Source organism: Impatiens glandulifera, chromosome 6, assembly GCF_907164915.1.
Source record: "Impatiens glandulifera chromosome 6, dImpGla2.1, whole genome shotgun sequence".
Classification (NCBI taxonomy): Eukaryota; Viridiplantae; Streptophyta; class Magnoliopsida; order Ericales; family Balsaminaceae; genus Impatiens; species Impatiens glandulifera.
The window spans coordinates 532,671-542,595 of record NC_061867.1 but is presented as its reverse complement, the minus strand read 5'-3'; the positions used below and the strand labels follow the sequence as shown (position 1 = coordinate 542,595).

General features: G+C 26.9%; 1 pseudogene; it reads left to right on the top strand.

The window, feature by feature from the left end:
* Window positions 1-2,495: 2,495 nt before the first annotated feature.
* Window positions 2,496-9,660, top strand: LOC124941530 (annotated as a pseudogene).
* The last annotated feature ends 265 nt before the right edge of the window (window positions 9,661-9,925 follow it).

The following is a 9,925-nucleotide window of genomic DNA, read 5'->3' as shown; positions in this document are numbered from 1 at the left end:
TTTAGATATTCTCTTTAAAAATATTCTTATTGAGACGTGAAATCATTCTCATTAAAAACAAATATCTCATAAATTTCATATAGAGTTTCATCCTTGGTCATCTCAACTATTTTCAACAAATTTAAAAGATATACATATCCAATTAAAAATATGATATAATTAAAATAACAAAAATTTAATATTTGAATTTGATTAAATTTGAGTTTAATAATTCATATAACTAATAATATTATTATTATTATATATTATTATTATTATTATTATTATTATTATTATTTTACAATTATGGAACGATTGGTTTTAACTAGTTTATTATTATAATAATAATTGACATTTTAGTGAAAGAGTTAAGTTACTCAAATATTACTCGTATATCAACTCGCTCGATCAAAGCTCGACTTGAATTTAATATTGATTAAGTTTGAGTCGAGCTCGAGTCGAACTCGTTCAATACTCCAGTCGAGCTTAAACTCATATAATATTTGTTCGATGATTTATCGAGCTTTTTCGAGTCTGAAATAAATAATTTTCTTTATTTAATATTAAATCTAAAATTTAAAATAAATATTTTTCATAAATATTTAAAAATTTAATTGTGGTTCAAGTTTTTCGAATCGAGTCGAGTTTATTTATTAATACTTTAGTCGAGTTCGAACTCAAATTTATAAATTCGTTCTAACTTAAAGTTCAAATCAAATTATTAAACACTCTATCAAATTGAGTTTGAGCTCTTGTTTGGATGTCGTTTGCTGTGCTGGTGGAAATTCGTCATCAAACCAATTATTAGTCTTCCATTGGTCATTGGATGATGATTATGTGTTGCTTTTAGCAACCTCTCCACTGATCATTGACCTGGTTTGATTTGACCTTATTTTCAAATAACTCCAATGTAATATTTTAGCTGTCATTATATTATTTAATTATCTTTCATTTTATAAAATTTGAAAATATTAAATAATTTGGCAACATTACTCAAACTAGCATTTAGCCCGTGCATTTGCACGAGTAATAATATATAAAAACGTAAAAAAAAATTACGGATAACATTTTTAATTTTATTTTTAACCGTTTTAAATTTATGGGTGGGTCAACCCACAATCCGACCCAAGTATTCATTTATTTAACATCATTATATATTAGTTAGTTAAAAAGTTAAACTTATATTAATATTAAAACGTCCCGCATTTATCAAATTTGGTGTTGAATTTAAAATATAAAGTTAAAGAGTTGTACTTGTTTTTGTTAGGTTGCAAGTTCGAAATATACTTCTAGCATTTTTAATTTTATTTTTAACCGTTTTAAATTTAAAAACGGGTCAACCCACAATCCGACTCAAGTATCCAAATTAACCACAGCTCTCGACCCGGCAATCCGGACACTTTAAAAATTAAGCATCATTATATATATATAGATTAGTTAGTTAAAAAGTTGAACTTATATTAATATTAAAACGTCCTGCGTTTATCAAATTTGGTGTTGAATTTAAAATATAAAATCTGTGTAGCCTAGTTGGTTAAAGAGTTGTACTTGTTTTGATAGGTTGCAAGTTCGAAACATACCTCTAGCATTTTTAATTTTATTTTTAACCGTTTTAAATTTAAAAACGGGTCAACCCAAAATCCGACCCAAGTATCCAAATTAACCACAGCTCTCGACCCGGCAATCCGGACACTTTAAAAATTAAGCATCATTATATATATATAGATTAGTTAATTAAAAAGTTGAACTTATATTAATATTAAAACGACCCGCGTTTATCAAATTTGGTGTTGAATTAAAAATATAAAATCTTTGTAGCCTAGTTGGTTAAAGAGTTGTACTTGTTTTGATAGGTTGCAAGTTCGAAACATACCTCTAGCATTTTTAATTTTATTTTTAACCGTTTTAAATTTAAAAACGGGTCAACCCACAATCCGACCCAAGTATCCAAATTAACCACAGCTCTCGACCCGGCAATCCGGACACTTTAAAAATTAAGCATCATTATATATATATAGATTAGTTAGTTAAAAAGTTGAACTTATATTAATATTAAAACGTCCCGCGTTTATCAAATTTGGTGTTGAATTTAAAATATAAAATCTTTGTAGCCTAGTTGGTTAAAGAGTTGTACTTGTTTTGATAGGTTGCAAGTTCGAAACATACCTCTAGCATTTTTAATTTTATTTTTAACCGTTTTAAATTTAAAAATGGGTCAACCCACAATCCGACCCAAGTATCCAAATTAACCACAACTCTCGACCCGGCAATCCGGACACTTTAAAAATTAAGCATCATTATATATATATATAGATAAGTCACTACTTATACAAAAAAAAAAAAAAAAATTAATTTAAATAATAATAATTTAGTTTGTTAATTAACACCAAATCAACCCAGGCCTAAATTATTCACTTATTTGCATGGAAGACTTATTGACCATTCTCTCTATATAAGATTTTTAACAACTAGCACAAATTAATTGAAACAAATTAAAACAAATATTGTTTGCTTTAATGACTTACACAAAACTCATTATAATTCTCATCATTTCTTTCTTATCCACCACAAAAACTGCTTATTCCGTGGATTTTGAAGTAACCAACAATGTCCCAAATACCTCTGGTGAATCCTGTTCAACAGAGAAGTTCATATAGATGGTAGTAAATCGACTATATCCACTTTCACAGATTTCGTATGGCGTATCTTCCAACAAAATACAGCCGTCGACAGAAAAAAACGTAGCCTACGTGAGCCTATTGGTAGAGACGTTTAACGGGGTGGCGTTCACGAGCAACAACGAAATTCACCTCAGTGCCGGCTACATTCAGGTAGGGTGACCTAATTGTTAAATCCGATTCGTTTTATCAAATATTTTTCCAACCGTAATTCAACATATTATATTGATGAATAGAGATTAAATTGGCTAATCTAATTTAACAATTTTTTATCTAATTACTTTATAAATTTATTTATTTATTAATTATGTTTATTGTTTTTGGAAATCAATTAACATTAAATTTTTAATATGTCTTGTTATGATTAATTTAGTTGATTTATAATAGTATTTTATTTATTTCTGTTAAAAATAATTAATTTGTTAATTTTAAATATTTTAACTAATTAATTAAAATACAATAGTTATGTAAAATAATTGATTACCTAAGTTATGCCAAAAAAAAAAAAATTTATTACGATCCAAATGAATATAAAATAGGTAATCCAAATTAGTATTTCAAATTTAATTTATGATTAATTCGCTAAATATTCACCCTACATTCAGGGTTATTCAGGAGACGTGAAGAATGAAATCACCGGAGTTTTGTATCACGAGATGGTGCACGTGTGGCAGTGGAATGGTTGTTGGAATTTGTAAACTAGTTCTATAAATTCCATTAATGAATGGAAATTAGAATATGGATAATAAAATCAAATCAAATTCACATGAAATTCAAACGTGAATTAAAGGGTGAAATTTGATCCAAATGTATAATTTAAATCAATTAATTTAAATTAATTGATCTAAAATGCATTGATGACCAATTAACAAAATGTTGTTAATTTGTAGTGTAACTTACATGAGTTTGTTATTATTATTATTATTTGTTATGATAATTTATATTATTATTAACAAATTGGAAAACCATGTAATGTTAGTATTGAATTGTAAATGTCTTAATTGTTTTGGCAAACAATTACTCTATAATGAAGAGAAAAACGTTAAGGTAATGAAGAGGCAGACAATGCAAACCGTTGGATCAAATGATGATTTTATTTAATGGTTTAACTTTCAACAATATAAGACCTCTTATCTCTAATCAAAAACTTCTTCTTCATTTTCATTCTTTCTCACTCTAGAATTCCAAAAGCCTTCTTCTTGTTTTGTGAGTGTTCTTCAAGTTCTTCGCTCGATATTTTCCGTTGAAACCCGGTGATACTTCAGGTACTTTATCAAGCTCGTTGTGTAGTGATTCCGGTGCTGAATCACTGCTAGATTCGTTGTACCCTAGGAGACAGCCATCTGTGATAAGCTCTAGCACACGGGGAGACGGTGGAACTGTTTTAAGGGAAATGTGTCTAACACATGCCTCGAATCAACCATCAAATACGGTGATATTGTTCTTCGTATATCTTATTTTATTTTTTATTTATTTGTAACATCGTATGTATATATATTTTTCTGTTATTCAAGACAATATATCTAACAATCTTAAAACATTTTCGTGTGCTAAGTTATTTAGTAGCTTTTTGCTGTCGAAAATCTTTGTCTTTAATGTTTCAGAAATACGAGTCGCGGTGTTGCTAAAGAAATGATGTTTATTTCGAAAAAAAATGAAAAAGATTCATCTTAAGGAATCAACAAATAAAGATAAGTCTTTATTGCATATAAATATGTTTGATTATTAACACATATGTTCTTATGCTTTTAAAGCTTAGTTTTATAAGCTAATATATTTTGATATGAAAATTTTTTCAAGAAATATTAATTTGTATATTCATTATACAAATGTTATGTATAAAATAAATTAGAACACAATAATTTAATTTGTTCTAGTCTTATTTAAAGATTTGTTTGGTTATTAAAATTATTAATAATGATGAATGAAAATAAGAAAGTAGCTAATATGTTAGCTTTCAATTTTTATGAAACTTATGGTGTTAAAATTAATTATAATTGAAACATATGGTTTCAGTTTTAAAATAATTAATTATAATATATACCTTCTTTTTAATTAAGCAATATAATTAATAAGAATATGGTAGGATGATTTAATAAATAAAGAGAGATGATATCTTTATTTATACATATCTTTATTTATACATTGTTTTATATATTACATTTTATTATGGTAATAAGTTATCGTTTTAAATGTGTATATATTCATTGGTTGATAGAGTCTAGTCAAATATGAAGTATAAATTGTCTCTAGAAAGAAGACAAAATGTCATAAAAGCGGTACAACAATGAAATGGCGCATTGGTGCAGTAGTTCAAAGTTCAGACGCAATGGTGCATGACAGAAGGGAGGTCCCCTGTTCAAATCCAATTGATAAGATGATTTCTTTTGTAGAAATCAGACGTGATAAAATGACATTAGTCATTTACGTTAGAACCATTCAAATTTCTTGTATAGAAATTATTAGATGAATGGAGCCAATGATTTCTTTCATAGAAATCTGATGTGTTATAAAATGACACTAGTCATTTATGTTGAAACCATTCCAATTTCTTTTGTAGAAATTATGAGTTGAATGAGGGTAGTCAATGATTTCTTTATAAAAATCAGATTTGTTAAAATGACTCTAGTCATTGATATTAAAACCATTTCAATTTCTTGTGTAGAAATTATGAGTTGAATGTGTAGTCAATGATTTCTTGGTAGAAATCAGACTCGTTAAAATGACTCTATCCATTAACGTTGGAGATGAATGAGGTAGTTAATGATTTCTTTATAGAAATCAGACTTGAGTCATTGATGTGAAAATCATTATAACTTCTTGTGTAAAAATTATTAAATGAAATGAAATGGGGCACTATAGAAATTATGTGATTCATAATGACAAAAAATGAAGGTCATATGTATAATAAGATAAAATAAGTGATTTGTTTTAGAACTTATTCTAATCATGCATTTAAAGAGACATGACTATGTTAGTCGAAATTGTCTTCGCAAAAATTGTCTTGATGAAAATAATCTACTCAGATGTATTCTGAGCATGCATAGTCGTTTAACGTCGATTATTGTTTAAAACATGACAATGTAAGTGCTTCGATTAAGATATGAAATATATTTGTAGTTATATTTAATTTGATTATGTGCTAATTGATTATTAATATAAATCATGCATATTAGCTAATATAAAGATAATTCATGTTATTCATAATAAGTATGATTATCTAGAAATTTATATATATATAAATTAAGATTTGTTTTCTATCTATTTTTATTTTAATAGATAATTTTGAAATTTGTCACAAATCATGTGTTCTTTGATTGACAAAGATTTCTTATAGAATGTTAAAGGTCATCTAATTAATTAAGAAACGAATAATTGATGACATGAATATTTACTTATAATTAGTTAGTTTTATATTTGATTAAAGTTAAATGGTCAACATTCTAATTAATTATAATAATGAATTATTATGTATTTTATAAATGTATTTTTATATATATATATGAACTTTTATATATATTTGTTTAAATAATATATAACATATTATTTATATGATTAAGTTTCTAAGTTATTGAATATATATATATATATTATATATATATATATATTATATATATATATATATATATAATATATATGTGAATATAGTTGTTTTTGTCGTGATGACTAAAATTAAAGAAACAATAATATATAATATCATATATATGAATATATTAAATTTGGTATAATATAATATATTTGTTATACATTGTTTAATTATATCATAAAGATTTATTGGATTTAATATTTTGAAATCAAATAATTAAAAAAAAAAAGTCTTGTTTGATTTGAGAATAATGTGGCAAACGTGCCGATATTGCGGGATACAAACGTGCAATCGAAAATAAATGTTTAAGCGGCTTCGGTCAAAGATGCTTGAAACATTATGATTTCTTTTGTAGAAATCATGTGATATGGTGAATATTTATTTGATTAAATATTCTAATTTCTTTTATAGAAATTAAGTGTTGAAATAAATATTTTAATTGATTAAATATTTTAATTTCTTATATAGAGATTATGTGAAGAATGATTTATATATGAATAAACATTCTAATCTCTTGTATAGAAATTATATTTTATTCAATTAAATATTTATGATATAGTTATCTTATTCATTGTATGATAAGTATAACAAAAGAAATTTGTAAAAGAATTGTGTGACAATTTCTTGATTATAAAATCATTGATTTAAATCATATAAGTGTGTGATTTAAAAAGGGTACCAACACGAATGTGGGGGCAAATATTTTTATTGATTATAACACAAAAATAATTGTGTATATTATGATAAATAAAAAGATAATTTATTGTTAGAGAAATATGTTCTCGATAAAAGATAAAGTTGCGCAACTTTACAAAAAGAAAGAAAATAACAAGAAAATGTTTTGTTTATATTTGCTGAGTTGGTGTTCAAATCGATATTTTAGATTTGAGGATTTTGAAATCAAGAAACGTGTCATATTTTGACATTATTTTCATAAAACTTTGAAGAACCAATGTCTTCAAAAGGATTTTATGAAATAAATGAAAATGAAAGTTTATAAAGTCTTGATATGACTTATAACAAATTTTATAATAATGATATGAAAATTTGATCATACTTTTATTAAAAAGTGGATGTGACAATTATATATATCATGAAGACAATGAAAATTATTTCATTACGTGTCTTTTGTATGATATTTTTATCGTTGAAAATTACGATAAAAATGATTAAATCCATAAAGGATATGAATTGCACTAAACGAAATATCATGTTATTATCAAATGATATATTGATATTATTAAATGAAAGACTTTACGTCTTAAAGTGAATATGTTTACACTTAGAAGTGCAATCTACATATGGAAATCTTCTAAGAAACTTATGATGGATATATTAAACGTTATAATCTATATTTTTGACTTATGTCGAAAAATAAAATATTTTTATGTAAAATATATAATCGTTTACACGAAGGTAGAATAGTTCAAAGACATTTTGTCTACTAGTTAGCCAAGTAAACAATATTTCCATAAAAAAATTAAATGATAAGCATGTACGGATGCCTATGCTTCTTATTAGAAGATGTTCCAAGGTTAACTAAGAATGTACCAACATAAATTTCTAATTATTGTGATATTAATTAGAAATTGGACAAGCTTAGAGTCAGTGACAAGTCTAGACATACACGTCTTAGACATAATGTCATTAGACTGTATCTCTAATGAAGTTATCAAATTTGACTATGTAAGTCAAAGATAACATTGTGGATCCACTAATCAGATTATTGAATAGAGAGATAGTTTGAAGTCTTGTGAGACATTAGCCTACTATAAGTTGGTATGAAGGAAAACTCAACCTATGCAGATTGGAGATCCGAAGAACTAGGTTCAATGGGACAACCTAATTGTACTAACTTGGAAAGTTATTGTTGATGATTAATCCTATAACGAAACAATATATATTTTGACGAGGATAAGCATATCGCTTTTAATGATTCTTTATGAGCAAAGAGATCACCTATGTGAGGGAGAAGTGGGGCCGCTTCGAAAGAATTGCACGGCTCAATTCTAGACCCTCTCACAGAACCAGGCGCGTGTTCCATGGCCAAAATGGATACATCCATGAGAGCTTGACATGTATCAAGGAGAATTCTATGTGAAAGTGTGTAATCGTTTACACAAAAGGCAGAATAGTTCAAGGACATCGAGTCTACTAATCAGCTAGTAAAGTTATATGCTTTCACAAGGGAAAGTTCAAAGGGTTACACCTACCTATCCTATGTAGAATTCAACTGTTGAACCTTCATCGGGTTAATCTTTCAATTTCCATTAATGTGGGGGATTGTTGGAATTTTTAAACTAGTTCTATAAATTCAATTAATGAATGAAAATTAGAATATGGATAATAAAATCAAATTCACATGAAATTCAAACGTGAATTAAAGGGTGAAATTTGATCCAAATGTATAATTTAAATCAATTAATTTAAATTAATTGATCTAAAATGTCTTGATGACCAATTAACAAAATGTTGTTAATTTGTAGTGTAACTTACATGAGTTTTTTATTATTATTATTATTATTTGTTATGATAATTTATATTATTATTAACAAATTGGAAAACCATGTAATGTTAGTATTGAATTGTAAATGTCTTAATTGTTTTGGCAAACAATTACTCTATAATGAAGAGAAAAACGTTAAGGTAATGAAGAGGCAGACAATGCCAACCGTTGGATCAAAATAATGGTTTAACTTTCAACAATATAAGACCTCTTATCTCTAATCAAAAACTTCTTCTTCATTTTTATTCTTTCTCACTCTAGAATTCCAAAAGCCTTCTTCTTGCTTTGTGAGTATTCTTCAAGTTCTTCGCTCGATATTTTCCGTTGAAACCCGGTGATAGTTCAAGTACTTAATCAAGCTCGTTGTGTAGTGATTCCGGTGCTGAATCACTGCTAGATTCGTTGTACCCTTGGAGACAGCCATCTGTGATAAGCTCTAGCACACGGGGAAGCGGTGGAACTGTTTTAAGGGAAATGTGTCTAACACATGCTTGGAATCAACCATCAAATACGGTGATATTGTTCTTCGTATATCTTATTTTATTTTTTACTTATTTGTAACATCGTATGTATATATATTTTTCTGTTATTCAAGACAATATATCTAACAATGGTAACGGTCTGGCTCCGGGAGGATTGATCGAGGGAATAGCGGATTATGTTAGGCTTAAAGCGGGATTTATTCTGAGCCATTGGGTGAAACCGGGAGAGGGTAACCGTTGGAATCAAAGGTACGATGTAACGGCTAGATTCTTGGACTATTGTAATGGTCAGAGGAATGGATTTGTGGCAGAGTTGAACAAGAAGATGAGGACCGGTTATAGTAAGGATTATTTTGTTCAGTTATTGGGAAAGAATGTTGATCAGATATGGCTTGAATATAAGGCACAATTCAACAACTAATATATATAGATATACCCATTCATAAATAAATTGTGTATCCTTAAATTTAAAAAAAAAAAAGACATTGATATTTGATACACAATGATGGGGTTTAAATGTCTTTAGTATTTGTCTTATGAATAAATAAGATGGTCTTTCTTAATTATATATATATATGGGAAGAATGCCAATTTTACACACCAAGTTGTAAGAAGGTGTCAAATTTACTTATTAAGTATCAAAATTCTATTTATATGTATTAACTTGTCAAAAAGTGTCAAATATGTTTTAAAT